Raw genomic sequence first — 25,660 nt, forward strand, 5'->3', positions numbered from 1 at the left:
AGCAACTATTTGCTTTTTTGAATTTCCTATGCAATCGAATTAGAATTCATAAAGCCATTTTTATTCTTTTGAAATCGCCTACGACCATACCAGGTTGAGTAAACCCGATCTCGTTCGATCTTGGAAGTTAAGCAACCTCGGGCCCGGTTAGTACTTGGATGGGTGACCGCCTGGGAATACCGGGTGCTGTAAGCATTTTAATCATGCTGTATATTTCAATTAAATTTTTAGCAACTATTTGCTTTTTTGAATTTCCTATGCAATCGAATTAGAATTGGAAAGACTATTTTCTTTCATTTGGAAATCGCCTACGACCATACCAGGTTGAGTAGACCCGATCTCGTTCGATCTCGGAAGTTAAGCAACCTCGGGCCCGGTTAGTACTTGGATGGTTGACCGCCTGGGAATACCGGGTGTTGTAAGCATTTTAGTCATGCTGTATATTTCAATCAAATGTCTAGCAACTGTTTGCATTTTTTAATTTCCTATGCAATCGAATTCTAATTGAAAATGCCCTTTTCTTTTTTTTGAAATCGTCTACGACCATACCAGGTTGAGTATACCCGATCTCGGAAGTTAAGCAACCTCGGGCCCTGTTAGTACTTGGATAGGTGACCGCCTGGGAATACCGGGTGTTGTAAGCATTTTAGTCATGCTTTATATTTCAATTCAATTTTTAGCAACTATTTGCTTTTTTGAATTTCCTATGCAATCGAATTAGAATTCATAAAGCCATTTTTATTCTTTTGAAATCGCTTACGACCATACCAGGTTGAGTAGACCCGATCTCGTTCGATCTCGGAAGTTAAGCAACCTCGGGCCCGGTTAGTACTTGGATGGGTGACCGCCTAGGAATACCGGGTGCTGTAAGAATTTTAATCATGCTGTATATTTCAATTAAAATTTTAGCAACTATTTGCTTTTTTGAATTTCCTATGCAATCGATTTAGAATTGAAAAGGCCATTTTATTTCTTTTGAAATCGCCTACGACCATACCAGGTTGAGCAGACCTGATCTCGTTCGATCTCGGAAGTTAATTAACCTCGGGCCCTGTTAGTACTTGGATGGTTGACCGCCTGGGAATACCGGGTGTTGTAAACATTTTAGTCATGCTGTATATGTCAATTATTTTTATAGCAACTGTTTGCGTTTTTGTATTTCTTATGCAATCAAATTAGGATTTGAAAGACCATTTTCTTTCATTTGAAATCGTCTACGACCATACCAGGTTGAGTAGACCCGATCTCGTTCGATCTCGGAAGTTAAGCAACCTCGGGCCCGGTTAGTACTTGGATGGGTGACCACCTGGGAATAACGGGTGTTGTAAGCATTTTAGTCATGCTGTATATTTCAATTAAATTTTTAGCAACTATTTGTTTTTTTGAATTTCCTATGCAATCGAATTAGAATTCATAAAGCCATTTTCTTTCTTTTGAATTCGCCTACGACCATACCAGGTTAAGTAGAACCGATCTCGTTCGATCTCGGAAGTTAAGCAACCTCGTGCCCGGTTAGTACTTGGATGGGTGACCGCCTGGGAATACCGTGTGTTGTAATTATTTTAGTCATGCTGTATATTTCATACAAATTTATAGCAACTATTTGCTTTTTTGAATTTCCTATGCAATCGAATTAGAATTGGAAAGACCATTTTCTTTCATTTGAAATCGTCTACGACCATACCAGGTTGAGTAGACCCGATCTCGTTCGATCTCGGAAGTTAAGCAACCTCGGGCCCGGTTAATTTTTGGATGGGTGACCGCCTGGGAATAACGGGTGTTGTAAGCATTTTAGTCATGCTGTATATTTCAATCAAATTTATAGCAACTATTTGCTTTTTTGAATTTCCTATGCAATCGAATTAGAATTGGAAAGACCATTTTCTTTCATTTGAAATCGCCTACGACCATACCAGGTTGAGTAGACCCGATCTCGTTCGATCTCGGAAGTTAAGCAACCTCGGGCCCTGTTAGTACTTGGATGATTGACCGCCTGGGAATACCGGGTGTTGTAAGCATTTTAATCATGCTGTATATTTCAATCAAATGTCTAGCAACTGTTTGCGTTTTTTAATTTCCTATGCAATCCAATTAGAATTGAAAATGCCCTTTTCTTTTTTTTGAAATCGCCTACGACCATACCAGGTTGAGTATACCCGATCTCGGAAGTTAAGCAACCTCGGGCCCTGTTAGTACTTGGATGGTTGACCGCCTGGGAATAACGGGTGTTGTAAGCATTTTAGTCATGCTGTATATTTCAATCAAATTTATAACAACTATTTGCTTTTTTGAATTTCTTATGCAATCGAATTAGAATTGGAAAGACCATTTTCTTTCATTTGAAATCGTCTACGACCATACCAGGTTGAGTAGACCCGATCTCGTTCGATCTCGGAAGTTAAGCAACCTCGTGCCCGGTTAGTACTTGGATAGGTGACCGCCTGGGAATACCGGGTGTTGTAAGCATTTTAGTCATGCTGTATATTTCAATTAAATTTTTAGCAACTATTTGCTTTTTTGAATTTCCTATGCAATCGAATTAGAATTCATAAAGCCATTTTCTTTCCTTTGAAATCGCCTACGACCATACCAGGTTGAGCAGACCCGATCTCGTTCGATCTCGGAAGTTAAGCAACCTCGGGCCCGGTTAGTACTTGGATGGGTGACCGCCTGGGAATACCGGGTGCTGTAAGCATTTTAGTCATGCTGTATATTTCAATTAAATTTTTAGCAACTTTTTGCTTTTTTGAATTTCCTATGCAATCGAATTAAAATTGAAAATGCCATTTTCTTTCTTTTGAAATCGCCTACGACCATACCAGGTTGAGCAGACCTGGTCTCGTTCGATCTCGGAAGTTAAGCAACCTCGGGCCCTGTTAGTACTTGGATGGTTGACCGACTGGGAATACCGGGTGTTGTAAGCATTTTAGTCATGCTGTATCTTTCAATCAAATGTCTAGCAACTGTTTGCGTTTATTAATTTACTATGCAATCGAATTATAATTGAAAATGCCCTTTTCTTTCTTTTGAAATCGCCTACGACCATACCAGGTTGAGTAGACCCGATCTTGTTCGATCTCGGAAGTTAAGCAACCTCGGGCCCGGTTAGTACTTGGATGGGTGACCGCCTGGGAATACCGGGTGTTGTAAGCATTTTAGTCATGCTGTATATTTCAATTCAATTTTTAGCAACTATTTGCTTTTTTGAATTTCCTATGCAATCGAATTGGATTTGGGAAGACCATTTTCTTTCATTTGAAATCGTCTACGACCATACCAGGTTGAGTAGACCCGATCTCGTTCGATCTCGGAAGTTAAGCAACCTCGTGCCCGGTTAGTACTTGGATGGGTGACCGCCTGGGAATACCGGGTGCTGTAAGCATTTTAGTCATGCTGTATATTTCAATTAAATTTTTAGCAACTATTTGCTTTTTTGAATTTCCTATGCAATCGAATTAGAATTGAAAATGCCATTTTCTTTCTTTTGAATTCGCCTACGACCATACCGGGTTGAGTAGACCCGATCTCGTTCGATCTCGGAAGTTAAGCAACCTCGGTCTCGGTTATAACTTGGATGGGTGACCGCCTGGGAATACCGGGTGTTATAAGCAATTTAGTCATGCTGTATATTTCAATTAAATTAATAGCAACTGTTTGTAATTTTGAATTTCCTATGCAATCGAATTAGAATTAAAAAAGCCATTTTCTTTCATTTTGAAACGCCTACGACCATACCAGGTTGAGTAGACCCGATCTCGGAAGTTAAGCAACCTCGGGCCCGGTTAATACTTGGATGGGTGATTGCGTGGTAATACCGGGTGTTGTAAGCATTTTAGTCATGCTGTATCTTTCAATCAAACTTATAATAACTATTTGCTTTTTTGAATTTCCTATGCAATCGAATTAGAATTCATAAAGCCATTTTCGTTCTTTGAAATCGCCTACGACCATACCAGGTTGAGTAGACCCGATCTCGTTCGATCTCGGAAGTTAAGCAACCTCGGGCCCGGTTAATACTTGGATGGGTGACCGCCTGGGAATACCGGGTGTTGTAAGCATTTTATTCATGCTGTATATTTCAATCAAATTTATAGCAACTATTTGCTTTTTTGAATTTCCTATGCAATCGAATTTGATTTGGAAAGACCATTTTTCTTCATTTGAAATCGTCTACGACCATACCAGGTTGAGTAGACCCGATCTCGTTCGATCTTGGAAGTTAAGCAACCTCGGGCCCTGTTAGTACTTGGATGGGTGACCGCCTGGGAATACCGGGTGTTGTAAGCATTTTAGTCATGCTGTATATTTCAATTATTTTTATAGCAACTGTTTGCGTTTTTGTATTTCTTATGCAATCGAATTATAATTGAAAATGCCATTTTCTTTCTTTTGAAATTGCCTACGTCCATTCCGGGTTGAGTAGACCCGATCTCGTTCGATCTCGGAAGTTAAGCAACCTCGGTCCCGGTTAGTACTTGGATGGTTGACCGCCTGGGAATAACGGGTGTTGTAAGCATTTTAGTCATGCTGTATATTTCAATCAAATTTATAACAACTATTTGCTTTTTTGAATTTCTTATGCAATCGAATTAGAATTGGAAAGACCATTTTCTTTCATTTGAAATCGTCTACGACCATACCAGGTTGAGTAGACCCGATCTCGTTCGATCTCGGAAGTTAAGCAACCTCGTGCCCGGTTAGTACTTGGATAGGTGACAGCCTGGGAATACCGGGTGTTGTAAGCATTTTAGTCATGCTGTATATCTCAATTCAATTTTTAGCAACTATTTGCTTTTTTGAATTTCCTATGCAATCGAATTAGAATTCATAAAGCCATTTTCTTTCTTTTGAAATTGCCTACGACCATACCAGGTTGAGCAGACCCGATCTCGTTCGATCTCGGAAGTTAAGCAACCTCGGGCCCGGTTAGTACTTGGATGGGTGACCAGCTGGGAATACCAGGTGCTGTAAGCATTTTAGTCATGCTGTATACTTCAATTAAATTTTTAGCAACTAATTGCTTTTTTTGAATTTCCTATGCAATCGAATTAGAATTGAAAATGCCATTTTCTTTCTTTTGAAATCGCCTACGACCATACCAGGTTGAGTAGACCTGATCTCGTTCGATCTCGGAAGTTAAGCAACCTCGGGCCCGGTTAGTACTTGGATGGGTGACCGCCTGGGAATAGCGGGTGTTGTAAGCATTTTATTCATGCTGTATATTTCAATCAAATTTATAGCAACTATTTGCTTTTTTGAATTTCCTATGCAATCGAATTAGATTTGGAAAGACCATTTTTCTTCATTTGAAATCGTCTACGACCATACCAGTTTGAGTAGACCCGATCTCGTTCGATCTTGGAAGTTAAGCAACCTCGGGCCCTGTTAGTACTTGGATGGGTGACCGCCTGGGAATACCGGGTGTTGTAAGCATTTTAGTCATGCTGTATATTTCAATTCAATTTTTAGCAACTATTTGCTTTTTTGAATTTCCTATGCAATCTAATTAGAATTCATAAAGCCATTTTTATTCTTTTGAAATCGCCTACGACCATACCAGGTTGAGTAAACCCGATCTCGTTCGATCTTGGAAGTTAAGCAACCTCGGGCCCGGTTAGTACTTGGATGGGTGACCGCCTGGGAATACCGGGTGCTGTAAGCATTTTAATCATGCTGTATATTTCAATTGAATTTTTAGCAACTTTTTGCTTTTTTGAATTTCCTATGCAATCGAATTTGAATTCATAAAGCCATTTTTATTCTTTTGAAATCGCCTACGACCATACCAGGTTGAGTAGACCCGATCTCGTTCGATCTCGGAAGTTAAGCAACCTCGGTCCCGGTTAGTACTTGGATGGGTGACCGCCTGGGAATACCGTGGTTTGTAAGCGTTTTAGTCATGCTGTATATTTCAATTATTTTTATAACATCTGTTTACTTTTTTGAATTTCCTATGCAATCGAATTAGAATTGAAAATGCCATTTTATTTCATTTGAAATCACCTACGACCATAACAGAATGAGTAGACCCGATCTCGTTCGATCTCGGAAGTTAAGCAACCTCGGGCCCGGTTAGTACTTGGATGGGTGACCACCTGGGAATAACGGGTGTTGTAAGCATTTTAGTCATGCTGTATATTTCAATTCAATTTTTAGCAACTATTTGCTTTTTTAAATTTCCTATGCAATCGAATTAGATATCAAATAGCCATTTTCTTTCTTTTGAAATCGCCTACGACCATACCAGGTTAAATAGACCCGATCTCGTTCGATCTCGGAAGTTAAGCAACCTCGTGACCGGTTAGTACTTGGATGGGTGACCGCCTGGGAATACCAGGTGCTGTAAGCATTTTAGTCATGCTGTATACTTCAATTAAATTTTTAGCAACTTTTTGCTTTTTTGAATTTCCTATGCAATCGAATTAGAATTGAAAATGCCATTTTCTTTCTTTTGAAATCGCCTACGACCATACCAGGTTAAGTAGACCTGATCTCGGTCGATCTCGGAAGTTAAGCAACCTCGGGCCCGGTTAATACTTGGATGGGTGACCGCCTGAGAATACCGGGTGTTGTAAGCATTTTATTCATGCTGTATATTTCAATCAAATTTATAGCAACTATTTGCTTTTTTGAATTTCCTATGCAGTCGAATTTGATTTGGAAAGACCATTTTTCTTCATTTGAAATCGTCTACGACCATACCAGTTTGAGTAGACCCGATCTCGTTCGATCTTGGAAGTTAAGCAACCTCGGGCCCTGTTAGTACTTGGATGGGTGACCGCCTGGGAATACCGGGTGTTGTAAGCATTTTAGTCATGCTGTATATTTCAATTCAATTTTTAGCAACTATTTGCTTTTTTGAATTTCCTATGCAATCGAATTTGAATTCATAAAGCCATTTTCTTTCATTTGAAATCGCCTACGACCATACCAGGTTGAGTAGACCCGATCTCGTTCGATCTCGGAAGTTAAGCAACCTCGGGCCCGGTTAGTAGTTGGATGGGTGACTGCCTGGGAATCCCGGTTGTTGTAAGCATTTTAGTCATGCTGTATATTTCAATTATTTTTATAGCAACTGTTTGCGTTTTTGTATTTCTTATGCAATCGAATTAGAATTGAAAATGTCATTTTCTTTCTTTTGAAATTGCCTACGACCATACCGGGTTGAGTAGACCCGATCTCGTTCGATCTCGGAAGTTAAGCAACCTCGGGCCCGGTTAGTACTTGGATGGGTGACCGCCTGGGAATACCGGGTGTTGTAAGCATTTTAGTCATGCTGTATAATTCAATTAAATTTATAACATCTGTTTACTTTTTTGAATTTCCTATGCAATCGAATTTGAATTCATAATAACATTTTCTTTCATTTGAAATCGCCTACGACCATACCAGGTTGAGTAAACCCGATCTCGTTCGATCTCGGAAGTTAAGCAACCTCGTGCCCGGTTAGTACTTGGATGGGTGACCAGCTGGGAATACCAGGTGCTGTAAGCATTTTAGTCATGCTGTATACTTCAATTAAATTTTTAGCAACTATTTGCTTTTTTTGAATTTCCTATGCAATCGAATTAGAATTGAAAATGCCATTTTCTTTCTTTTGAAATCGCCTACGACCATACCAGGTTGAGTAGACCTGATCTCGTTCGATCTCGGAAGTTAAGCAACCTCGGGCCCGGTTAGTACTTGGATGGGTGACCGCCTGGGAATAGCGGGTGTTGTAAGCATTTTATTCATGCTGTATATTTCAATCAAATTTATAGCAACTATTTGCTTTTTTGAATTTCCTATGCAATCGAATTAGATTTGGAAAGACCATTTTTCTTCATTTGAAATCGTCTACGACCATACCAGTTTGAGTAGACCCGATTTCGTTCGATCTTGGAAGTTAAGCAACCTCGGGCCCTGTTAGTACTTGGATGGTTGACCGCCTGGGAATACCGGGTGTTGTAAGCATTTTAGTCATGCTGTATATTTCAATTCAATTTTTAGCAACTATTTGCTTTTTTGAATTTCCTATGCAATCGAATTAGAATTCATAAAGCCATTTTTATTCTTTTGAAATCGCCTACGACCATACCAGGTTGAGTAAACCCGATCTCGTTCGATCTTGGAAGTTAAGCAACCTCGGGCCCGGTTAGTACTTGGATGGGTGACCGCCTGGGAATACCGGGTGCTGTAAGCATTTTAATCATGCTGTATATTTCAATTAAATTTTTAGCAACTATTTGCTTTTTTGAATTTCCTATGCAATCGAATTAGAATTGGAAAGACTATTTTCTTTCATTTGGAAATCGCCTACGACCATACCAGGTTGAGTAGACCCGATCTCGTTCGATCTCGGAAGTTAAGCAACCTCGGGCCCGGTTAGTACTTGGATGGTTGACCGCCTGGGAATACCGGGTGTTGTAAGCATTTTAGTCATGCTGTATATTTCAATCAAATGTCTAGCAACTGTTTGCATTTTTTAATTTCCTATGCAATCGAATTCTAATTGAAAATGCCCTTTTCTTTTTTTTGAAATCGTCTACGACCATACCAGGTTGAGTATACCCGATCTCGGAAGTTAAGCAACCTCGGGCCCTGTTAGTACTTGGATAGGTGACCGCCTGGGAATACCGGGTGTTGTAAGCATTTTAGTCATGCTTTATATTTCAATTCAATTTTTAGCAACTATTTGCTTTTTTGAATTTCCTATGCAATCGAATTAGAATTCATAAAGCCATTTTTATTCTTTTGAAATCGCTTACGACCATACCAGGTTGAGTAGACCCGATCTCGTTCGATCTCGGAAGTTAAGCAACCTCGGGCCCGGTTAGTACTTGGATGGGTGACCGCCTAGGAATACCGGGTGCTGTAAGAATTTTAATCATGCTGTATATTTCAATTAAAATTTTAGCAACTATTTGCTTTTTTGAATTTCCTATGCAATCGATTTAGAATTGAAAAGGCCATTTTATTTCTTTTGAAATCGCCTACGACCATACCAGGTTGAGCAGACCTGATCTCGTTCGATCTCGGAAGTTAATTAACCTCGGGCCCTGTTAGTACTTGGATGGTTGACCGCCTGGGAATACCGGGTGTTGTAAACATTTTAGTCATGCTGTATATTTCAATTATTTTTATAGCAACTGTTTGCGTTTTTGTATTTCTTATGCAATCAAATTAGGATTTGAAAGACCATTTTCTTTCATTTGAAATCGTCTACGACCATACCAGGTTGAGTAGACCCGATCTCGTTCGATCTCGGAAGTTAAGCAACCTCGGGCCCGGTTAGTACTTGGATGGGTGACCACCTGGGAATAACGGGTGTTGTAAGCATTTTAGTCATGCTGTATATTTCAATTAAATTTTTAGCAACTATTTGTTTTTTTGAATTTCCTATGCAATCGAATTAGAATTCATAAAGCCATTTTCTTTCTTTTGAATTCGCCTACGACCATACCAGGTTAAGTAGAACCGATCTCGTTCGATCTCGGAAGTTAAGCAACCTCGTGCCCGGTTAGTACTTGGATGGGTGACCGCCTGGGAATACCGTGTGTTGTAATTATTTTAGTCATGCTGTATATTTCATACAAATTTATAGCAACTATTTGCTTTTTTGAATTTCCTATGCAATCGAATTAGAATTGGAAAGACCATTTTCTTTCATTTGAAATCGTCTACGACCATACCAGGTTGAGTAGACCCGATCTCGTTCGATCTCGGAAGTTAAGCAACCTCGGGCCCGGTTAATTTTTGGATGGGTGACCGCCTGGGAATAACGGGTGTTGTAAGCATTTTAGTCATGCTGTATATTTCAATCAAATTTATAGCAACTATTTGCTTTTTTGAATTTCCTATGCAATCGAATTAGAATTGGAAAGACCATTTTCTTTCATTTGAAATCGCCTACGACCATACCAGGTTGAGTAGACCCGATCTCGTTCGATCTCGGAAGTTAAGCAACCTCGGGCCCTGTTAGTACTTGGATGATTGACCGCCTGGGAATACCGGGTGTTGTAAGCATTTTAATCATGCTGTATATTTCAATCAAATGTCTAGCAACTGTTTGCGTTTTTTAATTTCCTATGCAATCCAATTAGAATTGAAAATGCCCTTTTCTTTTTTTTGAAATCGCCTACGACCATACCAGGTTGAGTATACCCGATCTCGGAAGTTAAGCAACCTCGGGCCCTGTTAGTACTTGGATGGTTGACCGCCTGGGAATAACGGGTGTTGTAAGCATTTTAGTCATGCTGTATATTTCAATCAAATTTATAACAACTATTTGCTTTTTTGAATTTCTTATGCAATCGAATTAGAATTGGAAAGACCATTTTCTTTCATTTGAAATCGTCTACGACCATACCAGGTTGAGTAGACCCGATCTCGTTCGATCTCGGAAGTTAAGCAACCTCGTGCCCGGTTAGTACTTGGATAGGTGACCGCCTGGGAATACCGGGTGTTGTAAGCATTTTAGTCATGCTGTATATTTCAATTAAATTTTTAGCAACTATTTGCTTTTTTGAATTTCCTATGCAATCGAATTAGAATTCATAAAGCCATTTTCTTTCCTTTGAAATCGCCTACGACCATACCAGGTTGAGCAGACCCGATCTCGTTCGATCTCGGAAGTTAAGCAACCTCGGGCCCGGTTAGTACTTGGATGGGTGACCGCCTGGGAATACCGGGTGCTGTAAGCATTTTAGTCATGCTGTATATTTCAATTAAATTTTTAGCAACTTTTTGCTTTTTTGAATTTCCTATGCAATCGAATTAAAATTGAAAATGCCATTTTCTTTCATTTGAAATCGCCTACGACCATACCAGGTTGAGCAGACCTGGTCTCGTTCGATCTCGGAAGTTAAGCAACCTCGGGCCCTGTTAGTACTTGGATGGTTGACCGACTGGGAATACCGGGTGTTGTAAGCATTTTAGTCATGCTGTATCTTTCAATCAAATGTCTAGCAACTGTTTGCGTTTATTAATTTACTATGCAATCGAATTATAATTGAAAATGCCCTTTTCTTTCTTTTGAAATCGCCTACGACCATACCAGGTTGAGTAGACCCGATCTTGTTCGATCTCGGAAGTTAAGCAACCTCGGGCCCGGTTAGTACTTGGATGGGTGACCGCCTGGGAATACCGGGTGTTGTAAGCATTTTAGTCATGCTGTATATTTCAATTCAATTTTTAGCAACTATTTGCTTTTTTGAATTTCCTATGCAATCGAATTGGATTTGGGAAGACCATTTTCTTTCATTTGAAATCGTCTACGACCATACCAGGTTGAGTAGACCCGATCTCGTTCGATCTTGGAAGTTAAGCAACCTCGTGCCCGGTTAGTACTTGGATGGGTGACCGCCTGGGAATACCGGGTGCTGTAAGCATTTTAGTCATGCTGTATATTTCAATTAAATTTTTAGCAACTATTTGCTTTTTTGAATTTCCTATGCAATCGAATTAGAATTGAAAATGCCATTTTCTTTCTTTTGAATTCGCCTACGACCATACCGGGTTGAGTAGACCCGATCTCGTTCGATCTCGGAAGTTAAGCAACCTCGGTCTCGGTTATAACTTGGATGGGTGACCGCCTGGGAATACCGGGTGTTATAAGCAATTTAGTCATGCTGTATATTTCAATTAAATTAATAGCAACTGTTTGTAATTTTGAATTTCCTATGCAATCGAATTAGAATTAAAAAAGCCATTTTCTTTCATTTTGAAACGCCTACGACCATACCAGGTTGAGTAGACCCGATCTCGGAAGTTAAGCAACCTCGGGCCCGGTTAATACTTGGATGGGTGATTGCGTGGTAATACCGGGTGTTGTAAGCATTTTAGTCATGCTGTATCTTTCAATCAAACTTATAATAACTATTTGCTTTTTTGAATTTCCTATGCAATCGAATTAGAATTCATAAAGCCATTTTCGTTCTTTGAAATCGCCTACGACCATACCAGGTTGAGTAGACCCGATCTCGTTCGATCTCGGAAGTTAAGCAACCTCGGGCCCGGTTAATACTTGGATGGGTGACCGCCTGGGAATACCGGGTGTTGTAAGCATTTTATTCATGCTGTATATTTCAATCAAATTTATAGCAACTATTTGCTTTTTTGAATTTCCTATGCAATCGAATTTGATTTGGAAAGACCATTTTTCTTCATTTGAAATCGTCTACGACCATACCAGGTTGAGTAGACCCGATCTCGTTCGATCTTGGAAGTTAAGCAACCTCGGGCCCTGTTAGTACTTGGATGGGTGACCGCCTGGGAATACCGGGTGTTGTAAGCATTTTAGTCATGCTGTATATTTCAATTATTTTTATAGCAACTGTTTGCGTTTTTGTATTTCTTATGCAATCGAATTATAATTGAAAATGCCATTTTCTTTCTTTTGAAATTGCCTACGTCCATTCCGGGTTGAGTAGACCCGATCTCGTTCGATCTCGGAAGTTAAGCAACCTCGGTCCCGGTTAGTACTTGGATGGTTGACCGCCTGGGAATAACGGGTGTTGTAAGCATTTTAGTCATGCTGTATATTTCAATCAAATTTATAACAACTATTTGCTTTTTTGAATTTCTTATGCAATCGAATTAGAATTGGAAAGACCATTTTCTTTCATTTGAAATCGTCTACGACCATACCAGGTTGAGTAGACCCGATCTCGTTCGATCTCGGAAGTTAAGCAACCTCGTGCCCGGTTAGTACTTGGATAGGTGACAGCCTGGGAATACCGGGTGTTGTAAGCATTTTAGTCATGCTGTATATCTCAATTCAATTTTTAGCAACTATTTGCTTTTTTGAATTTCCTATGCAATCGAATTAGAATTCATAAAGCCATTTTCTTTCTTTTGAAATTGCCTACGACCATACCAGGTTGAGCAGACCCGATCTCGTTCGATCTCGGAAGTTAAGCAACCTCGGGCCCGGTTAGTACTTGGATGGGTGACCAGCTGGGAATACCAGGTGCTGTAAGCATTTTAGTCATGCTGTATACTTCAATTAAATTTTTAGCAACTAATTGCTTTTTTTGAATTTCCTATGCAATCGAATTAGAATTGAAAATGCCATTTTCTTTCTTTTGAAATCGCCTACGACCATACCAGGTTGAGTAGACCTGATCTCGTTCGATCTCGGAAGTTAAGCAACCTCGGGCCCGGTTAGTACTTGGATGGGTGACCGCCTGGGAATAGCGGGTGTTGTAAGCATTTTATTCATGCTGTATATTTCAATCAAATTTATAGCAACTATTTGCTTTTTTGAATTTCCTATGCAATCGAATTAGATTTGGAAAGACCATTTTTCTTCATTTGAAATCGTCTACGACCATACCAGTTTGAGTAGACCCGATCTCGTTCGATCTTGGAAGTTAAGCAACCTCGGGCCCTGTTAGTACTTGGATGGGTGACCGCCTGGGAATACCGGGTGTTGTAAGCATTTTAGTCATGCTGTATATTTCAATTCAATTTTTAGCAACTATTTGCTTTTTTGAATTTCCTATGCAATCTAATTAGAATTCATAAAGCCATTTTTATTCTTTTGAAATCGCCTACGACCATACCAGGTTGAGTAAACCCGATCTCGTTCGATCTTGGAAGTTAAGCAACCTCGGGCCCGGTTAGTACTTGGATGGGTGACCGCCTGGGAATACCGGGTGCTGTAAGCATTTTAATCATGCTGTATATTTCAATTGAATTTTTAGCAACTATTTGCTTTTTTGAATTTCCTATGCAATCGAATTAGAATTGGAAAGACTATTTTCTTTCATTTGGAAATCGCCTACGACCATACCAGGTTGAGTAGACCCGATCTCGTTCGATCTCGGAAGTTAAGCAACCTCGGGCCCTGTTAGTACTTGGATGGTTGACCGCCTGGGAATACCGGGTGTTGTAAGCATTTTAGTCATGCTGTATATTTCAATCAAATGTCTAGCAACTGTTTGCGTTTTTTAATTTCCTATGCAATCGAATTATAATTGAAAATGCCCTTTTCTTTTTTTTGAAATCGTCTACGACCATACCAGGTTGAGTATACCCGATCTCGGAAGTTAAGCAACCTCGGGCCCTGTTAGTACTTGGATAGGTGACCGCTTGGGAATACCGGGTGTTGTAAGCATTTTAGTCATGCTTTATATTTCAATTCAATTTTTAGCAACTATTTGCTTTTTTGAATTTCCTATGCAATCGAATTAGAATTCATAAAGCCATTTTTATTCTTTTGAAATCGCTTACGACCATACCAGGTTGAGTAGACCCGATCTCGTTCGATCTCGGAAGTTAAGCAACCTCGGGCCCGGTTAGTACTTGGATGGGTGACCGCCTGGGAATACCGGGTGCTGTAAGAATTTTAATCATGCTGTATATTTCAATTAAAATTTTAGCAACTATTTGCTTTTTTGAATTTCCTATGCAATCGATTTAGAATTGAAAAGGCCATTTTATTTCTTTTGAAATCGCCTACGACCATACCAGGTTGAGCAGACCTGATCTCGTTCGATCTCGGAAGTTAATTAACCTCGGGCCCTGTTAGTACTTGGATGGTTGACCGCCTGGGAATACCGGGTGTTGTAAACATTTTAGTCATGCTGTATATTTCAATTATTTTTATAGCAACTGTTTGCGTTTTTGTATTTCTTATGCAATCGAATTAGAATTTGAAAGACCATTTTCTTTCATTTGAAATCGTCTACGACCATACCAGGTTGAGTAGACCCGATCTCGTTCGATCTCGGAAGTTAAGCAACCTCGGGCCCGGTTAGTACTTGGATGGGTGACCACCTGGGAATAACGGGTGTTTTAAGCATTTTAGTCATGCTGTATATTTCAATTAAATTTTTAGCAACTATTTGCTTTTTTGAATTTCCTATGCAATCGAATTAGAATTCATAAAGCCATTTTCTTTCTTTTGAATTCGCCTACGACCATACCAGGTTAAGTAGAACCGATCTCGTTCGATCTCGGAAGTTAAGCAACCTCGTGCCCGGTTAGTACTTGGATGGGTGACCGCCTGGGAATACCGTGTGTTGTAATTATTTTAGTCATGCTGTATATTTCAATCAAATTTATAGCAACTATTTGCTTTTTTGAATTTCCTATGCAATCGAATTAGAATTGGAAAGACCATTTTCTTTCATTTGAAATCGTCTACGACCATACCAGGTTGAGTAGACCCGATCTCGTTCGATCTCGGAAGTTAAGCAACCTCGGGCCCGGTTAATTTTTGGATGGGTGACCGCCTGGGAATAACGGGTGTTGTAAGCATTTTAGTCATGCTGTATATTTCAATCAAATTTATAGCAACTATTTGCTTTTTTGAATTTCCTATGCAATCGAATTAGAATTGGAAAGACCATTTTCTTTCATTTGAAATCGCCTACGACCATACCAGGTTGAGTAGACCCGATCTCGTTCGATCTCGGAAGTTAAGCAACCTCGGGCCCTGTTAGTACTTGGATGATTGACCGCCTGGGAATACCGGGTGTTGTAAGCATTTTAATCATGCTGTATATTTCAATCAAATGTCTAGCAACTGTTTGCGTTTTTTAATTTCCTATGCAATCCAATTAGAATTGAAAATGCCCTTTTCTTTTTTTTGAAATCGCCTACGACCATACCAGGTTGAGTATACCCGATCTCGTTCGATCTTGGAAGTTAAGCAACCTCGGGCCCTGTTAGTACTTGGATGGGTGACCGCCTGGGAATACCGGGTGTTGTAAGCATTTTATTCATGCTGTATATTTCAATTCAATTTTTAGCAACTATTTGCTTTTTTGAATTTCCTATGCAATCGAATTAGAATTCATAAAGCCATTTTCGTTCTTTTGAAATCGCCTACGACCATACCAGGTTGAGTAGACCCGATCTCGTTCGATCTCGGAAGTTAAGCAACCTCGGGCCTGGTTAATACTTGGATGGGTGACCGCCTGGGAATACCGGGTGTTGTAAGCATTTTATTCATGCTGTATATTTCAATCAAATTTATAGCAACTATTTGCTTTTTTGAATTTCCTATGCAATCGAATTTGATTTGGAAAGACCATTTTTCTTCATTTGAATTCGTCTACGACCATACCAGTTGGAGTAGACCCGATCTCGTTCGATCTTGGAAGTTAAGCAACCTCGGGCCCTGTTAGTACTTGGATGGGTGACCGCCTGGGAATACCGGGTGTTGTAAGCATTTTAGTCATGCTGTATATTTCAATTCAATTTTTAGCAACTATTTGCTTTTTTGAATTTCCTATGCAATCGAATTAGAATTCATAAAGCCATTTTCTTTCTTTTGAAAACGCCTACGACCATACCAGTTTGAGTAGACCCGATTTCGTTCGATCTCGGAAGTTAAGCAACCTCGGTCCCGGTTAGTACTTGGATGGTTGACCGCCTGGGAATAACGGGTGTTGTAAGCATTTTAGTCATGCTGTATATTTCAATCAAATTTATAACAACTATTTGCTTTTTTGAATTTCTTATGCAATCGAATTAGAATTGGAAAGACCATTTTCTTTCATTTGAAATCGTCTACGACCATACCAGGTTGAGTAGACCCGATCTCGTTCGATCTCGGAAGTTAAGCAACCTCGTGCCCGGTTAGTACTTGGATAGGTGACCGCCTGGGAATACCGGGTGTTGTAAGCATTTTAGTCATGCTGTATATTTCAATTAAATTTTTAGCAACTATTTGCTTTTTTGAATTTCCTATGCAATCGAATTAGAATTCATAAAGCCATTTTCTTTCTTTTGAAATCGCCTACGACCATACCAGGTTGAGCAGACCCGATCTCGTTCGATCTCGGAAGTTAAGCAACCTCGGGCCCGGTTAGTACTTGGATGGGTGACCGCCTGGGAATACCGGGTGCTGTAAGCATTTTAGTCATGCTGTATATTTCAATTAAATTTTTAGCAACTTTTTGCTTTTTTGATTTTCCTATGCAATCGAATTAAAATTGAAAATGCCATTTTCTTTCTTTTGAAATCGCCTACGACCATACCAGGTTGAGCAGACCTGGTCTCGTTCGATCTCGGAAGTTAAGCAACCTCGGGCCCTGTTAGTACTTGGATGGTTGACCGACTGGGAATACCGGGTGTTGTAAGCATTTTAGTCATGCTGTATCTTTCAATCAAATGTCTAGCAACTGTTTGCGTTTATTAATTTACTATGCAATCGAATTATAATTGAAAATGCCCTTTTCTTTCTTTTGAAATCGCCTACGACCATACCAGGTTGAGTAGACCCGATCTTGTTCGATCTCGGAAGTTAAGCAACCTCGGGCCCGGTTAGTACTTGGATGGGTGACCGCCTAGGAATACCGGGTGTTGTAAGCATTTTAGTCATGCTGTATATTTCAATTCAATTTTTAGCAACTATTTGCTTTTTTGAATTTCCTATGCAATCGAATTGGATTTGGGAAGACCATTTTCTTTCATTTGAAATCGTCTACGACCATACCAGGTTGAGTAGACCCGATCTCGTTCGATCTCGGAAGTTAAGCAACCTCGTGCCCGGTTAGTACTTGGATGGGTGACCGCCTGGGAATACCGGGTGCTGTAAGCATTTTAGTCATGCTGTATATTTCAATTAAATTTTTAGCAACTGTTTGCTTTTTTGAATTTCCTATGCAATCGAATTAGAATTGAAAATGCCATTTTCTTTCTTTTGAATTCGCCTACGACCATACCGGGTTGAGTAGACCCGATCTCGTTCGATCTCGGAAGTTAAGCAACCTCGGTCTCGGTTATAACTTGGATGGGTGACCGCCTGGGAATACCGGGTGTTATAAGCAATTTAGTCATGCTGTATATTTCAATTAAATTAATAGCAACTGTTTGTAATTTTGAATTTCCTATGCAATCGAATTAGAATTAAAAAAGCCATTTTCTTTCATTTTGAAACGCCTACGACCATACCAGGTTGAGTAGACCCGATCTCGGAAGTTAAGCAACCTCGGGCCCGGTTAATACTTGGATGGGTGATTGCGTGGTAATACCGGGTGTTGTAAGCATTTTAGTCATGCTGTATCTTTCAATCAAACTTATAATAACTATTTGCTTTTTTGAATTTCCTATGCAATCGAATTAGAATTCATAAAGCCATTTTCGTTCTTTTGAAATCGCCTACGACCATGTTTGTGATTTTGAATTTCTTATGCAATCGAATTATAATTAAAAAAGCCATTTTCTTTCATTTTAAAACGCCTTCGACCATACCAGGTTGAGTAGACCCGTTCTCGGAAGTTAAGCAACCTCGGGCCCGGTTAGTACTTGGATGTGTGACCGCCTAGGAATACCGGGTGTTGTAAGCAATTTAGTCATGCTGTATATTTCAATTATTTTTATAGCAACTCTTTGCGTTTTTGTATTTCTTATGCAATCGAATTAGAATTAAAAAAAGCCATTTTCTTTCTTTTGAAATCGCCTACGACCATACCAGCTTGAGTAGACCCGATCTCGGAAGTTAAGCAAACTCGGGCCCCGTTAGTACTTGAATGGGTTACCGCCTGGGAATACCGGGTTTTGTAAGCATTTTAGTCATGCTGTATCTTTCAATCAAATTTATAACAACTATTTGCTTTTTTGAATTTCCTATGCAATCGAATTAGAATTGAAAAGGCCTTTTTCTTTCATTTGAAATCGCCTACGACCATACCAGGTTGAGTAGACCCGATCTCGTTCGATCTCGGAAGTTAAGCAACCTCGGGCCCGGTTAGTACTTGGATGTGTGACCGCCTAGGAATACCGGGTGTTGTAAGCAATTTAGTCATGCTGTATATTTCAATTATTTTTATAGCAACTCTTTGCGTTTTTGTATTTCTTATGCAATCGAATTAGAATTAAAAAAGCCATTTTCTTTCTTTTGAAATCGCCTACGACCATACCAGCTTGAGTAGACCCGATCTCGGAAGTTAAGCAACCTCGGGCCCGGTTAGTACTTGGATGGGTGTCCGCCTAAAAATACCGGGTGCTGCAAGCATTTTAGTCAAGCAGTATATTTCAATTAAATTTTTAGCAAATATTTGTATTTTTGAATTTCCTATGCAATCGAATTATAATTGAAAATGCCCTTTTTCTTCTTTGGAAATCAACTACGACCATACCAGGTTGAGCAGACTTGATCTCGTTCGATCTCAGAAGTTAAGCCACCTTAGGCCCTGTTAGTACTTGGATGGTTGACCGCCTGGTAATACCGTGTGTTGTAAGCACTTTAGTCATGCTGTATATTTCAATCAAATGTCTAACAACTGTTTGCGTTTTTTACTTTCCTATGCAATCGAATTATAATTGAAAATGCCCTTTTCTTTCTTTTGAAATCGCCTACGACCATACCAGGTTGAGTATACCCGATCTCGGAAGTTTAGCAACCTCGGGCCCGGTTAGTACTTGGATGAGTGACCGCCTGGGAATACCGGGTGTTATAAGCAATTTAGTCATGCTGTATATTTCAATTAAATTAATAGCAACTGTTTGTGATTTTGAATTTCCTATGCAATCGAATTATAATTAAAAAAGCCATTTTCTTTCATTTTAAAACGCCTTCGACCATACCAGGTTGAGTAGACCCGTTCTCGGAAGTTAAGCAACCTCGGGCCCGGTTAATACTTGGATGTGTGACCGCCTAGGAATACCGGGTGTTGTAAGCAATTTAGTCATGCTGTATATTTCAATTATTTTTATAGCAACTCTTTGCGTTTTTGTATTTCTTATGCAATCGAATTAGAATTAAAAAAGCCATTTTCTTTCTTTTGAAATCAACTACGACCATACCAGGTTGAGTAGACCTGATCTCGGAAGTTAAGCAAACTCGGGCCCGGTTAGTACTTGGATGGGTTACCGCCTGGGAATACCGGGTTTTGTAAGCATTTTAGTCATGCTGTATATTTTTATCAATTTTATAGCAACTGTTTGCGTTTTTGAATTTCCTATGCAATCGAATTAGAATTGAAAATGCCATTTTCTTTCTTTTGAAATCAACTACGACCATACCAGGTTGAGTAGACCTGATCTCGTTTGATCTCGGAAGTTAAGCAACCTCGGGCCCTGTTAGTACTTGGATGGTTGACCGCCTGGGAATAACGGGTGTTGTAAGCATTTTAGTCATGCTGTATATTTCAATCAAATGTCTAGCTACTGTTTGCGTTTTTTACTTTCCTATGCAATCGAATTATAATTGAAAATGCCGTTTTCTTTCTTTTGAAATCGCCTACGACCATACCAGGTTGAGTATACCCGATCTCGGAAGTTAAGCAACCTCGGGCCCGGTTAGTACTTGGATGGGTGACCGCCTGGGAATAACGGGTGTTATAAGCAATTTAGTCATGCTGTATATTTCAATTAAATATATAGCAACTGTTTGTGATTTTGAATTTACTATGCAATCGAATTATAATTAAAAAAGCCATTTTCTTTCATTTTAAAACGCTTTCGACCATACCAGGTTGAGTAGACCCGTTCTCGCAAGTTAAGCAACCTCGGGCCCGGTTAATACTTGGATGGGTGACCGCCTGGGAATACCGGGTGTTGTAAGAAATTTAGTCATGCTGTATATTTCAATTAAATATATAGCAACTGTTTTCTTTTTTGAATTTCCTATGCAATCGAATTATAATTTAAAAAGCCATTTTCTTTCATTTGAAATCACCTACGACCATACCAGGTTGAGTAGATACGATCTCGGAATTTGAGCAACCTCGGGCCCGGTTAGTACTTGGATGGGTGACCGCCTGGGAATACCGGGTGTTGTAAGAAATTTAGTCATGCTGTATATTTCAATTAAATATATAGCAACTGTTTTCTTTTTTGAATTTCCTATGCAATCGAATTAGAATTGAAAACGCCATTTTCTTTCATTTGAAATCGCCTACGACAATACCAGGTTGAGTAGTCTCGATCTCCTTCAATCTCGGAAGTTAATCAACCACGGGCCCGGTTAGTACTTGGATGTGTGACCGCTAGGGGAATACCGGGTGTTGTAAGCATTTTAGTCATGATGTACATTTCAATTATTTTTATAGCAACTCTTTGCGTTTTTATATTCCTTATATAATCGAATTAAAATTAAAAAAGCCATTTTTTTTCTTTTCAAATTGCCTTCGACCATACCAGGTTGAGTAGACCCGATCTCGTTCGATCTCGGAAGTTAAGCAACCTCGGGCCCGGTTAGCACTTGGATGGGTGACCGCCTGGGAATACCGGGTGCTGTAAGCATTTTAGTCATGCTGTATATTTCAATTAAATTTGTAGCAACTATTTGCGATTTTGAATTTCTTATGCAATCGAATTAGAATTGAAAAAGCCATTTTCTTTCATTTGAAATTGCCTACGACCACACCAGGTTGAGTAGACCCGATCTCGTTCGATCTCGGAAGTTAAGCAACTTCGGGCCCGGTTAGTACTTGGATGGGTGACCGCCTGGGAATACCGGGTGCTGCAAGCATTTTAGTCAAGCAGTATATTTCAATTAAATTTTTAGCAAGTATTTGCTTTTTTTAATTTCCTATGCAATCGAATTATAATTGAAAATGCCCTTTTCTTTCTTTGGAAATCAACTACGACCATACCAGCTTGAGTAGACCCGATCTCGGAAGTTAAGCAACCTCGGGCCCGGTTAGTACTTGGATGGGTGACCGCCTGGGAATACCGGGTGTTATAAGCAATTTAGTCATGCTGTATATTTCAATTAAATTAATAGCAACTGTTTGTGATTTTGAATTTCTTATGCAATCGAATTATAATTAAAAAAGCCATTTTCTTTCTTTTTAAAACGCCTTCGACCATACCAGGTTGAGTAGACCTGTTCTCGGAAATTAAGCAACCTTGGGCCCTGTTAGTACTTGGATGGTTGACCGCCTGGGAATAACGGGTGTTGTAAGCACTTTAGTCATGCTGTATATTTCAATCAAATGTCTAGCAACTGTTTGCGTTTTTTACTTTCCTTTGCAATCGAATTATAATTGAAAATGCCCTTTTCTTTCTTTTGAAATCGCCTACGACCATACCAGGTTGAGTATACCCGATCTCGGAAGTTTAGCAACCTCGGGCCCGGTTAGTACTTGGATGGGTGACCGCCTGGGAATACCGGGTGTTATAAGCAATTTAGTCATGCTGTATAGTTCAATTAAATTAATAGCAACTGTTTGTGATTTTGTATTTCTTATGCAATCGAATTAGAATTAAAAAAGCCATTTTCTTTCTTTTGAAATCGCTTACGACCATACCAGCTTGAGTAGACCCGATCTCGGAAGTTAAGCAAACTCGGGCCCGGTTAGTACTTGGATGGGTTACCGCTTGGGAATACCGGGTTTTGTAAGCAATTTAGTCATGCTGTATATTTCTATCAATTTTATAACAACTGTTTGCGTTTTTGAATTTCCTATGCAATCGAATTAGAATTGAAAATGCCATTTTCTTTCTTTTGAAATCAACTACGACCATACCAGGTTGAGTAGACCTGATCTCGTTTGATCTCGGAAGTTAAGCAACCTCGGGCCCTGTTAGCACTTGGATGGTTGACCGCCTGGGAATAACGGGTGTTGTAAACATTTTAGTCATGTTGTATATTTCAATCAAATGTCTAGCTACTGTTTGCGTTTTTTACTTTCCTATGCAATCGAATTATAATTGAAAATGCCGTTTTCTTTCTTTTGAAATCGCCTACGACCATACCAGGTTGAGTATACCCGATCTCGGAAGTTAAGCAACCTCGGGCCCGGTTAGTACTTGGATGGGTGACCGCCTGGGAATAACGGGTGTTATAAGCAATTTAGTCATGCTGTATATTTCAATTAAATTAATAGCAACTGTTTGTGATTTTGAATTTACTATGCAATCGAATTATAATTAAAAAAGCCATTTTCTTTCATTTTAAAACGCTTTCGACCATACCAGGTTGAGGAGACCCGTTCTCGCAAGTTAAGCAACCTCGGGCCCGGTTAATACTTGGATGGGTGACCGCCTGGGAATACCGGGTGTTGTAAGGAATTTAGTCATGCTGTATATTTCAATTAAATATATAGCAACTGTTTTCTTTTTTGAATTTCCTATGCAATCGAATTATAATTTAAAAAGCCATTTTCTTTCATTTGAAATCACCTACGACCATACCAGGTTGAGTAGATACGATCTCGGAATTTGGGCAACCTCGGGCCCGGTTAGTACTTGGATGGGTGACCGCCTGGGAATACCGGGTTTTGTAAGCATTTTAGTCATGCTGTATATTTCTATCAAATTTATAGCAACTATTTGCTTTTTTGAATTTCCTATGCAATCGAATTAGAATTGAAAACGCCATTTTCTTTCATTTGAAATCGCCTACGACCATACCAGCTTGAGTAGACCCGATCTCGGAAGTTAAGCAACCTCGGGCCCGGTTAGTACTTGGATGGGTGACCGCCTGGGAATACCAGGTGTTGTAAGCAATTTAGTCATGCTGTATATTTCAATTATTTTTATAGCAACTCTTTGCGTTTTTGTATTTCTTATGCAATCGAATTATAATTAAAAAACCCATTTTCTTTCTTTTGAAATCGCCTACGACCATACCAGCTTGAGTATACCCGATCTCGGAAGTTAAGCAACCTCGGGCCCGGTTAGTAATTGGATGGGTTAACGCTTGGGAATACCGGGTTTTGTAAGCATTTTAGTCATGCTGTATATTTCTATCAATTTTATAGCAACTGTTTGCGTTTTTGAATTTCCTATGCAATCGAATTAGAATTGAAAATGCCATTTTTTTTCTTTTGAAATCAACTACGACCATACCAGGTTGAGTAGACCTGATCTCGTTTGATTTCGGAAGTTAAGCAACCTCGGGCCCTGTTAGTATTCGGATGGTTGACCGCCTGGGAATAACGGGTGTTGTAAGCATTTTAGTCATGCTGTATATTTCAATCAAATGTCTAGCTACTGTTTGCGTTTTTTTCTTTCCAATGCAATCGAATTATAATTGAAAATGCCCTTTTCTTTCTTTTGAAATCGCCTACGACCATACCAGGTTGAGTATACCCGATCTCGGAAGTTAAGCAACCTCGGGCCGGGTTAGTACTTGGATGGGTGACCGCCTGGGAATACCGGGTGTTATAAGCAATTTAGTCATGCTGTATATTTCAATTAAATTAATAGCAACTGTTTGTGATTTTAAATTTCCTATGCAATCGAATTATAATTAAAAAAGCCATTTTCTTTCATTTTAAAACGCTTTCGACCATACCAAGTTGAGTAGACCCGTTCTCGCAAGTTAAGCAACCTCGGGCCCGGTTAATACTTGGATGGGTGACCGCCTGGGAATACCGGGTGTTGTAAGCAATTTAGTCATGCTGTATATTTCAATTAAATATATGGCAACTGTTTTCTTTTTTGAATTTCCTATGCAATCGAATTATAATTCAAAAAGCCATTTTCTTTCATTTGAAATCACCTACGACCATACCAGGTTGAAAAGATACGATCTCGGAATTTAAGCAACCTCGGGCCCGGTTAGTACTTGGATGGGTGACCGCCTGGGAATACCGGGTGCTGTATGCATTTTAGTCATGCTGTATATTTTAATTAAATTTGTAGCAACTATTTGCTTTTTTGAATTTCCTATGCAATCGAATTAGAATTGAAAAAGCCATTTTCTTTCATTTGAAATTGCCTACGACCATACCAGGTTGAATAGACCCGATCTCGTTCGATCTCGGAAGTTAAGCAACCTCGGGCCCGGTTAGTAATTGGATGGGTGACCGCCTGGGAATACAGGGCGCTGTAAGCATTTTAGTCATGCTGTATATTTCAATTAAATTTATAGCAATTGTTTGCGTTTTTGAATTTTCTATGCAATCAAATTATAATTAAAAAAGCCATTTTCTTTCATTTTAAAACGCCTTCGACCATACCAGGTTGAGTAGAACCGTTCTCGGAAGTTAAGCAACCTCGGGCCCGGTTAATACTTGGATGGGTGATTGCCTGGTAATACCGGGTGTTGTAAGCATTTTAGTGATGCTGTATCTTTCAATCAAATTTATAACAACTATTTGATTTTTTGAATTTCCTATGCAATCGAATTGGAATTGAAAAGGCCATTTTCTTTCATTTGAAATTGCCTACGACCATACCAGGTTGAATAGACCCGATCTCGTTCGATCTCGGAAGTTAAGCAACCTCGGGCCCGGTTAGTAATTGGATGGGTGACCGCCTGGGAATACAGGGCGCTGTAAGCATTTTAGTCATGCTGTATATTTCAATTAAATTTATAGCAATTGTTTGCGTTTTTGAATTTTCTATGCAATCAAATTATAATTAAAAAAGCCATTTTCTTTCATTTTAAAACGCCTTCGACCATACCAGGTTGAGTAGAACCGTTCTCGGAAGTTAAGCAACCTCGGGCCCGGTTAGTACTTGGATGGGTGACCGCCTGGTAATACCGGGTGTTGTAAGCATTTTAGTCATGCTGTATATTTCAATTAAATTTTTAGCAACAGATTGCTTTTTATAATTTCCTATGCAATCGAATTAGAATTGAAATTGCCATTTTCTTTCTTTTGAAATCGCCTACGACCATACCAGGTTGAGCAGACCTGATCTCGTTCGATCTCGGAAGTTCAGCAACCTCGGGCCCTGCTAGTACTTGAACGGTTGACCGCCTGGGAATACCGGGTGTTGTAAGCATTTTAGTCATGCTGTATCTCTCAATCAAATGTCTAGCAAC

At 39.5% G+C, this 25,660-nt stretch overlaps 32 non-coding genes and 70 pseudogenes across 32 annotated transcripts; all 102 read left to right on the forward strand.

Moving 5' to 3' along the window:
- Positions 1-76: 76 nt before the first annotated feature.
- On the forward strand, positions 77-195 carry LOC143454420 (5S ribosomal RNA). The gene has a single exon (XR_013116044.1). It is a non-coding gene; the product is annotated as a 5S ribosomal RNA (ribosomal RNA).
- Positions 196-306: 111 nt separating this feature from the next.
- On the forward strand, positions 307-425 carry LOC143453798 (5S ribosomal RNA). The gene has a single exon (XR_013115450.1). It is a non-coding gene; the product is annotated as a 5S ribosomal RNA (ribosomal RNA).
- Positions 426-535: 110 nt separating this feature from the next.
- LOC143457040 (5S ribosomal RNA) lies at positions 536-644 on the forward strand (annotated as a pseudogene).
- Positions 645-754: 110 nt separating this feature from the next.
- LOC143454480 (5S ribosomal RNA) lies at positions 755-873 on the forward strand. The gene has a single exon (XR_013116100.1). It is a non-coding gene; the product is annotated as a 5S ribosomal RNA (ribosomal RNA).
- Positions 874-983: 110 nt separating this feature from the next.
- LOC143456830 (5S ribosomal RNA) lies at positions 984-1,102 on the forward strand (annotated as a pseudogene).
- A 110-nt stretch (positions 1,103-1,212) lies between these two features.
- Positions 1,213-1,331, forward strand: LOC143454052 (5S ribosomal RNA). Its single transcript, XR_013115695.1, has one exon. It is a non-coding gene; the product is annotated as a 5S ribosomal RNA (ribosomal RNA).
- Positions 1,332-1,441: 110 nt separating this feature from the next.
- On the forward strand, positions 1,442-1,560 carry LOC143456993 (5S ribosomal RNA; annotated as a pseudogene).
- A 110-nt stretch (positions 1,561-1,670) lies between these two features.
- LOC143456322 (5S ribosomal RNA) lies at positions 1,671-1,789 on the forward strand (annotated as a pseudogene).
- Positions 1,790-1,899: 110 nt separating this feature from the next.
- Positions 1,900-2,018, forward strand: LOC143455972 (5S ribosomal RNA; annotated as a pseudogene).
- Positions 2,019-2,128: 110 nt separating this feature from the next.
- LOC143457008 (5S ribosomal RNA) lies at positions 2,129-2,237 on the forward strand (annotated as a pseudogene).
- Positions 2,238-2,347: 110 nt separating this feature from the next.
- LOC143455530 (5S ribosomal RNA) lies at positions 2,348-2,466 on the forward strand (annotated as a pseudogene).
- Positions 2,467-2,576: 110 nt separating this feature from the next.
- Positions 2,577-2,695, forward strand: LOC143453860 (5S ribosomal RNA). The gene has a single exon (XR_013115510.1). It is a non-coding gene; the product is annotated as a 5S ribosomal RNA (ribosomal RNA).
- Positions 2,696-2,805: 110 nt separating this feature from the next.
- On the forward strand, positions 2,806-2,924 carry LOC143456409 (5S ribosomal RNA; annotated as a pseudogene).
- Positions 2,925-3,034: 110 nt separating this feature from the next.
- Positions 3,035-3,153, forward strand: LOC143454068 (5S ribosomal RNA). Its single transcript, XR_013115710.1, has one exon. It is a non-coding gene; the product is annotated as a 5S ribosomal RNA (ribosomal RNA).
- Positions 3,154-3,263: 110 nt separating this feature from the next.
- On the forward strand, positions 3,264-3,382 carry LOC143455399 (5S ribosomal RNA; annotated as a pseudogene).
- Positions 3,383-3,492: 110 nt separating this feature from the next.
- Positions 3,493-3,611, forward strand: LOC143456932 (5S ribosomal RNA; annotated as a pseudogene).
- A 110-nt stretch (positions 3,612-3,721) lies between these two features.
- LOC143457405 (5S ribosomal RNA) lies at positions 3,722-3,830 on the forward strand (annotated as a pseudogene).
- Positions 3,831-3,939: 109 nt separating this feature from the next.
- LOC143454061 (5S ribosomal RNA) lies at positions 3,940-4,058 on the forward strand. Its single transcript, XR_013115703.1, has one exon. It is a non-coding gene; the product is annotated as a 5S ribosomal RNA (ribosomal RNA).
- Positions 4,059-4,168: 110 nt separating this feature from the next.
- On the forward strand, positions 4,169-4,287 carry LOC143455440 (5S ribosomal RNA; annotated as a pseudogene).
- A 110-nt stretch (positions 4,288-4,397) lies between these two features.
- LOC143456189 (5S ribosomal RNA) lies at positions 4,398-4,516 on the forward strand (annotated as a pseudogene).
- Positions 4,517-4,626: 110 nt separating this feature from the next.
- Positions 4,627-4,745, forward strand: LOC143455943 (5S ribosomal RNA; annotated as a pseudogene).
- Positions 4,746-4,855: 110 nt separating this feature from the next.
- Positions 4,856-4,974, forward strand: LOC143454197 (5S ribosomal RNA). Its single transcript, XR_013115832.1, has one exon. It is a non-coding gene; the product is annotated as a 5S ribosomal RNA (ribosomal RNA).
- Positions 4,975-5,085: 111 nt separating this feature from the next.
- LOC143454562 (5S ribosomal RNA) lies at positions 5,086-5,204 on the forward strand. The gene has a single exon (XR_013116179.1). It is a non-coding gene; the product is annotated as a 5S ribosomal RNA (ribosomal RNA).
- Positions 5,205-5,314: 110 nt separating this feature from the next.
- Positions 5,315-5,433, forward strand: LOC143456031 (5S ribosomal RNA; annotated as a pseudogene).
- Positions 5,434-5,543: 110 nt separating this feature from the next.
- Positions 5,544-5,662, forward strand: LOC143454421 (5S ribosomal RNA). The gene has a single exon (XR_013116045.1). It is a non-coding gene; the product is annotated as a 5S ribosomal RNA (ribosomal RNA).
- Positions 5,663-5,772: 110 nt separating this feature from the next.
- On the forward strand, positions 5,773-5,891 carry LOC143456089 (5S ribosomal RNA; annotated as a pseudogene).
- A 110-nt stretch (positions 5,892-6,001) lies between these two features.
- On the forward strand, positions 6,002-6,120 carry LOC143456521 (5S ribosomal RNA; annotated as a pseudogene).
- Positions 6,121-6,230: 110 nt separating this feature from the next.
- LOC143456195 (5S ribosomal RNA) lies at positions 6,231-6,349 on the forward strand (annotated as a pseudogene).
- Positions 6,350-6,459: 110 nt separating this feature from the next.
- LOC143456294 (5S ribosomal RNA) lies at positions 6,460-6,578 on the forward strand (annotated as a pseudogene).
- A 110-nt stretch (positions 6,579-6,688) lies between these two features.
- LOC143456032 (5S ribosomal RNA) lies at positions 6,689-6,807 on the forward strand (annotated as a pseudogene).
- Positions 6,808-6,917: 110 nt separating this feature from the next.
- LOC143455064 (5S ribosomal RNA) lies at positions 6,918-7,036 on the forward strand. The gene has a single exon (XR_013116660.1). It is a non-coding gene; the product is annotated as a 5S ribosomal RNA (ribosomal RNA).
- Positions 7,037-7,146: 110 nt separating this feature from the next.
- On the forward strand, positions 7,147-7,265 carry LOC143456902 (5S ribosomal RNA). Its single transcript, XR_013117098.1, has one exon. It is a non-coding gene; the product is annotated as a 5S ribosomal RNA (ribosomal RNA).
- A 110-nt stretch (positions 7,266-7,375) lies between these two features.
- LOC143455158 (5S ribosomal RNA) lies at positions 7,376-7,494 on the forward strand. Its single transcript, XR_013116749.1, has one exon. It is a non-coding gene; the product is annotated as a 5S ribosomal RNA (ribosomal RNA).
- A 111-nt stretch (positions 7,495-7,605) lies between these two features.
- On the forward strand, positions 7,606-7,724 carry LOC143454563 (5S ribosomal RNA). The gene has a single exon (XR_013116180.1). It is a non-coding gene; the product is annotated as a 5S ribosomal RNA (ribosomal RNA).
- Positions 7,725-7,834: 110 nt separating this feature from the next.
- Positions 7,835-7,953, forward strand: LOC143456773 (5S ribosomal RNA; annotated as a pseudogene).
- Positions 7,954-8,063: 110 nt separating this feature from the next.
- Positions 8,064-8,182, forward strand: LOC143454422 (5S ribosomal RNA). Its single transcript, XR_013116046.1, has one exon. It is a non-coding gene; the product is annotated as a 5S ribosomal RNA (ribosomal RNA).
- A 111-nt stretch (positions 8,183-8,293) lies between these two features.
- LOC143453799 (5S ribosomal RNA) lies at positions 8,294-8,412 on the forward strand. The gene has a single exon (XR_013115451.1). It is a non-coding gene; the product is annotated as a 5S ribosomal RNA (ribosomal RNA).
- A 110-nt stretch (positions 8,413-8,522) lies between these two features.
- Positions 8,523-8,631, forward strand: LOC143457041 (5S ribosomal RNA; annotated as a pseudogene).
- A 110-nt stretch (positions 8,632-8,741) lies between these two features.
- LOC143454481 (5S ribosomal RNA) lies at positions 8,742-8,860 on the forward strand. The gene has a single exon (XR_013116101.1). It is a non-coding gene; the product is annotated as a 5S ribosomal RNA (ribosomal RNA).
- A 110-nt stretch (positions 8,861-8,970) lies between these two features.
- Positions 8,971-9,089, forward strand: LOC143456832 (5S ribosomal RNA; annotated as a pseudogene).
- Positions 9,090-9,199: 110 nt separating this feature from the next.
- Positions 9,200-9,318, forward strand: LOC143454053 (5S ribosomal RNA). The gene has a single exon (XR_013115696.1). It is a non-coding gene; the product is annotated as a 5S ribosomal RNA (ribosomal RNA).
- A 110-nt stretch (positions 9,319-9,428) lies between these two features.
- LOC143456995 (5S ribosomal RNA) lies at positions 9,429-9,547 on the forward strand (annotated as a pseudogene).
- A 110-nt stretch (positions 9,548-9,657) lies between these two features.
- LOC143456323 (5S ribosomal RNA) lies at positions 9,658-9,776 on the forward strand (annotated as a pseudogene).
- A 110-nt stretch (positions 9,777-9,886) lies between these two features.
- LOC143455973 (5S ribosomal RNA) lies at positions 9,887-10,005 on the forward strand (annotated as a pseudogene).
- A 110-nt stretch (positions 10,006-10,115) lies between these two features.
- Positions 10,116-10,224, forward strand: LOC143457009 (5S ribosomal RNA; annotated as a pseudogene).
- Positions 10,225-10,334: 110 nt separating this feature from the next.
- On the forward strand, positions 10,335-10,453 carry LOC143455531 (5S ribosomal RNA; annotated as a pseudogene).
- A 110-nt stretch (positions 10,454-10,563) lies between these two features.
- LOC143453861 (5S ribosomal RNA) lies at positions 10,564-10,682 on the forward strand. Its single transcript, XR_013115511.1, has one exon. It is a non-coding gene; the product is annotated as a 5S ribosomal RNA (ribosomal RNA).
- A 110-nt stretch (positions 10,683-10,792) lies between these two features.
- On the forward strand, positions 10,793-10,911 carry LOC143456410 (5S ribosomal RNA; annotated as a pseudogene).
- Positions 10,912-11,021: 110 nt separating this feature from the next.
- On the forward strand, positions 11,022-11,140 carry LOC143454069 (5S ribosomal RNA). The gene has a single exon (XR_013115711.1). It is a non-coding gene; the product is annotated as a 5S ribosomal RNA (ribosomal RNA).
- A 110-nt stretch (positions 11,141-11,250) lies between these two features.
- On the forward strand, positions 11,251-11,369 carry LOC143455950 (5S ribosomal RNA; annotated as a pseudogene).
- Positions 11,370-11,479: 110 nt separating this feature from the next.
- Positions 11,480-11,598, forward strand: LOC143456933 (5S ribosomal RNA; annotated as a pseudogene).
- A 110-nt stretch (positions 11,599-11,708) lies between these two features.
- On the forward strand, positions 11,709-11,817 carry LOC143457407 (5S ribosomal RNA; annotated as a pseudogene).
- A 109-nt stretch (positions 11,818-11,926) lies between these two features.
- LOC143454063 (5S ribosomal RNA) lies at positions 11,927-12,045 on the forward strand. The gene has a single exon (XR_013115705.1). It is a non-coding gene; the product is annotated as a 5S ribosomal RNA (ribosomal RNA).
- Positions 12,046-12,155: 110 nt separating this feature from the next.
- On the forward strand, positions 12,156-12,274 carry LOC143455441 (5S ribosomal RNA; annotated as a pseudogene).
- Positions 12,275-12,384: 110 nt separating this feature from the next.
- LOC143456190 (5S ribosomal RNA) lies at positions 12,385-12,503 on the forward strand (annotated as a pseudogene).
- A 110-nt stretch (positions 12,504-12,613) lies between these two features.
- On the forward strand, positions 12,614-12,732 carry LOC143455944 (5S ribosomal RNA; annotated as a pseudogene).
- A 110-nt stretch (positions 12,733-12,842) lies between these two features.
- LOC143454198 (5S ribosomal RNA) lies at positions 12,843-12,961 on the forward strand. Its single transcript, XR_013115833.1, has one exon. It is a non-coding gene; the product is annotated as a 5S ribosomal RNA (ribosomal RNA).
- Positions 12,962-13,072: 111 nt separating this feature from the next.
- LOC143454564 (5S ribosomal RNA) lies at positions 13,073-13,191 on the forward strand. The gene has a single exon (XR_013116181.1). It is a non-coding gene; the product is annotated as a 5S ribosomal RNA (ribosomal RNA).
- A 110-nt stretch (positions 13,192-13,301) lies between these two features.
- On the forward strand, positions 13,302-13,420 carry LOC143456033 (5S ribosomal RNA; annotated as a pseudogene).
- Positions 13,421-13,530: 110 nt separating this feature from the next.
- On the forward strand, positions 13,531-13,649 carry LOC143454423 (5S ribosomal RNA). Its single transcript, XR_013116047.1, has one exon. It is a non-coding gene; the product is annotated as a 5S ribosomal RNA (ribosomal RNA).
- Positions 13,650-13,760: 111 nt separating this feature from the next.
- Positions 13,761-13,879, forward strand: LOC143455087 (5S ribosomal RNA). Its single transcript, XR_013116682.1, has one exon. It is a non-coding gene; the product is annotated as a 5S ribosomal RNA (ribosomal RNA).
- A 110-nt stretch (positions 13,880-13,989) lies between these two features.
- LOC143457097 (5S ribosomal RNA) lies at positions 13,990-14,098 on the forward strand (annotated as a pseudogene).
- Positions 14,099-14,208: 110 nt separating this feature from the next.
- LOC143453831 (5S ribosomal RNA) lies at positions 14,209-14,327 on the forward strand. Its single transcript, XR_013115482.1, has one exon. It is a non-coding gene; the product is annotated as a 5S ribosomal RNA (ribosomal RNA).
- A 110-nt stretch (positions 14,328-14,437) lies between these two features.
- On the forward strand, positions 14,438-14,556 carry LOC143456833 (5S ribosomal RNA; annotated as a pseudogene).
- A 110-nt stretch (positions 14,557-14,666) lies between these two features.
- On the forward strand, positions 14,667-14,785 carry LOC143455271 (5S ribosomal RNA). Its single transcript, XR_013116855.1, has one exon. It is a non-coding gene; the product is annotated as a 5S ribosomal RNA (ribosomal RNA).
- A 110-nt stretch (positions 14,786-14,895) lies between these two features.
- Positions 14,896-15,014, forward strand: LOC143456996 (5S ribosomal RNA; annotated as a pseudogene).
- A 110-nt stretch (positions 15,015-15,124) lies between these two features.
- LOC143456324 (5S ribosomal RNA) lies at positions 15,125-15,243 on the forward strand (annotated as a pseudogene).
- A 110-nt stretch (positions 15,244-15,353) lies between these two features.
- On the forward strand, positions 15,354-15,472 carry LOC143455974 (5S ribosomal RNA; annotated as a pseudogene).
- Positions 15,473-15,582: 110 nt separating this feature from the next.
- On the forward strand, positions 15,583-15,701 carry LOC143454509 (5S ribosomal RNA). The gene has a single exon (XR_013116128.1). It is a non-coding gene; the product is annotated as a 5S ribosomal RNA (ribosomal RNA).
- A 110-nt stretch (positions 15,702-15,811) lies between these two features.
- Positions 15,812-15,930, forward strand: LOC143453855 (5S ribosomal RNA). The gene has a single exon (XR_013115505.1). It is a non-coding gene; the product is annotated as a 5S ribosomal RNA (ribosomal RNA).
- Positions 15,931-16,040: 110 nt separating this feature from the next.
- On the forward strand, positions 16,041-16,159 carry LOC143456551 (5S ribosomal RNA; annotated as a pseudogene).
- A 110-nt stretch (positions 16,160-16,269) lies between these two features.
- Positions 16,270-16,388, forward strand: LOC143456301 (5S ribosomal RNA; annotated as a pseudogene).
- Positions 16,389-16,498: 110 nt separating this feature from the next.
- On the forward strand, positions 16,499-16,617 carry LOC143455533 (5S ribosomal RNA; annotated as a pseudogene).
- A 110-nt stretch (positions 16,618-16,727) lies between these two features.
- On the forward strand, positions 16,728-16,846 carry LOC143453862 (5S ribosomal RNA). Its single transcript, XR_013115512.1, has one exon. It is a non-coding gene; the product is annotated as a 5S ribosomal RNA (ribosomal RNA).
- A 110-nt stretch (positions 16,847-16,956) lies between these two features.
- Positions 16,957-17,075, forward strand: LOC143456411 (5S ribosomal RNA; annotated as a pseudogene).
- Positions 17,076-17,185: 110 nt separating this feature from the next.
- Positions 17,186-17,304, forward strand: LOC143454693 (5S ribosomal RNA). The gene has a single exon (XR_013116303.1). It is a non-coding gene; the product is annotated as a 5S ribosomal RNA (ribosomal RNA).
- Positions 17,305-17,414: 110 nt separating this feature from the next.
- On the forward strand, positions 17,415-17,533 carry LOC143455400 (5S ribosomal RNA; annotated as a pseudogene).
- A 110-nt stretch (positions 17,534-17,643) lies between these two features.
- On the forward strand, positions 17,644-17,762 carry LOC143456934 (5S ribosomal RNA; annotated as a pseudogene).
- Positions 17,763-17,872: 110 nt separating this feature from the next.
- Positions 17,873-17,981, forward strand: LOC143457408 (5S ribosomal RNA; annotated as a pseudogene).
- Positions 17,982-18,172: 191 nt separating this feature from the next.
- Positions 18,173-18,281, forward strand: LOC143457389 (5S ribosomal RNA; annotated as a pseudogene).
- A 330-nt stretch (positions 18,282-18,611) lies between these two features.
- LOC143455043 (5S ribosomal RNA) lies at positions 18,612-18,730 on the forward strand. The gene has a single exon (XR_013116641.1). It is a non-coding gene; the product is annotated as a 5S ribosomal RNA (ribosomal RNA).
- A 558-nt stretch (positions 18,731-19,288) lies between these two features.
- LOC143457190 (5S ribosomal RNA) lies at positions 19,289-19,397 on the forward strand (annotated as a pseudogene).
- A 548-nt stretch (positions 19,398-19,945) lies between these two features.
- On the forward strand, positions 19,946-20,064 carry LOC143456795 (5S ribosomal RNA; annotated as a pseudogene).
- Positions 20,065-20,174: 110 nt separating this feature from the next.
- Positions 20,175-20,283, forward strand: LOC143456718 (5S ribosomal RNA; annotated as a pseudogene).
- Positions 20,284-20,393: 110 nt separating this feature from the next.
- LOC143457425 (5S ribosomal RNA) lies at positions 20,394-20,502 on the forward strand (annotated as a pseudogene).
- Positions 20,503-20,612: 110 nt separating this feature from the next.
- LOC143457310 (5S ribosomal RNA) lies at positions 20,613-20,721 on the forward strand (annotated as a pseudogene).
- Positions 20,722-20,831: 110 nt separating this feature from the next.
- Positions 20,832-20,951, forward strand: LOC143457447 (5S ribosomal RNA; annotated as a pseudogene).
- Positions 20,952-21,061: 110 nt separating this feature from the next.
- On the forward strand, positions 21,062-21,180 carry LOC143455739 (5S ribosomal RNA; annotated as a pseudogene).
- Positions 21,181-21,290: 110 nt separating this feature from the next.
- Positions 21,291-21,409, forward strand: LOC143455775 (5S ribosomal RNA; annotated as a pseudogene).
- A 110-nt stretch (positions 21,410-21,519) lies between these two features.
- Positions 21,520-21,628, forward strand: LOC143457292 (5S ribosomal RNA; annotated as a pseudogene).
- Positions 21,629-21,957: 329 nt separating this feature from the next.
- On the forward strand, positions 21,958-22,066 carry LOC143456894 (5S ribosomal RNA; annotated as a pseudogene).
- A 110-nt stretch (positions 22,067-22,176) lies between these two features.
- LOC143457002 (5S ribosomal RNA) lies at positions 22,177-22,285 on the forward strand (annotated as a pseudogene).
- Positions 22,286-22,395: 110 nt separating this feature from the next.
- On the forward strand, positions 22,396-22,514 carry LOC143457161 (5S ribosomal RNA; annotated as a pseudogene).
- Positions 22,515-22,624: 110 nt separating this feature from the next.
- On the forward strand, positions 22,625-22,733 carry LOC143456719 (5S ribosomal RNA; annotated as a pseudogene).
- Positions 22,734-23,281: 548 nt separating this feature from the next.
- Positions 23,282-23,390, forward strand: LOC143456693 (5S ribosomal RNA; annotated as a pseudogene).
- A 329-nt stretch (positions 23,391-23,719) lies between these two features.
- Positions 23,720-23,838, forward strand: LOC143457245 (5S ribosomal RNA; annotated as a pseudogene).
- Positions 23,839-23,948: 110 nt separating this feature from the next.
- On the forward strand, positions 23,949-24,057 carry LOC143456238 (5S ribosomal RNA; annotated as a pseudogene).
- A 329-nt stretch (positions 24,058-24,386) lies between these two features.
- On the forward strand, positions 24,387-24,495 carry LOC143457080 (5S ribosomal RNA; annotated as a pseudogene).
- Positions 24,496-24,605: 110 nt separating this feature from the next.
- On the forward strand, positions 24,606-24,724 carry LOC143455735 (5S ribosomal RNA; annotated as a pseudogene).
- Positions 24,725-25,053: 329 nt separating this feature from the next.
- Positions 25,054-25,172, forward strand: LOC143455736 (5S ribosomal RNA; annotated as a pseudogene).
- A 110-nt stretch (positions 25,173-25,282) lies between these two features.
- Positions 25,283-25,391, forward strand: LOC143457439 (5S ribosomal RNA; annotated as a pseudogene).
- A 110-nt stretch (positions 25,392-25,501) lies between these two features.
- LOC143456954 (5S ribosomal RNA) lies at positions 25,502-25,620 on the forward strand (annotated as a pseudogene).
- Positions 25,621-25,660: the final 40 nt, after the last annotated feature.

Source organism: Clavelina lepadiformis, chromosome 4 (assembly GCF_947623445.1).
Source record: "Clavelina lepadiformis chromosome 4, kaClaLepa1.1, whole genome shotgun sequence".
NCBI classification, from domain to species: Eukaryota; Metazoa; Chordata; class Ascidiacea; order Aplousobranchia; family Clavelinidae; genus Clavelina; species Clavelina lepadiformis.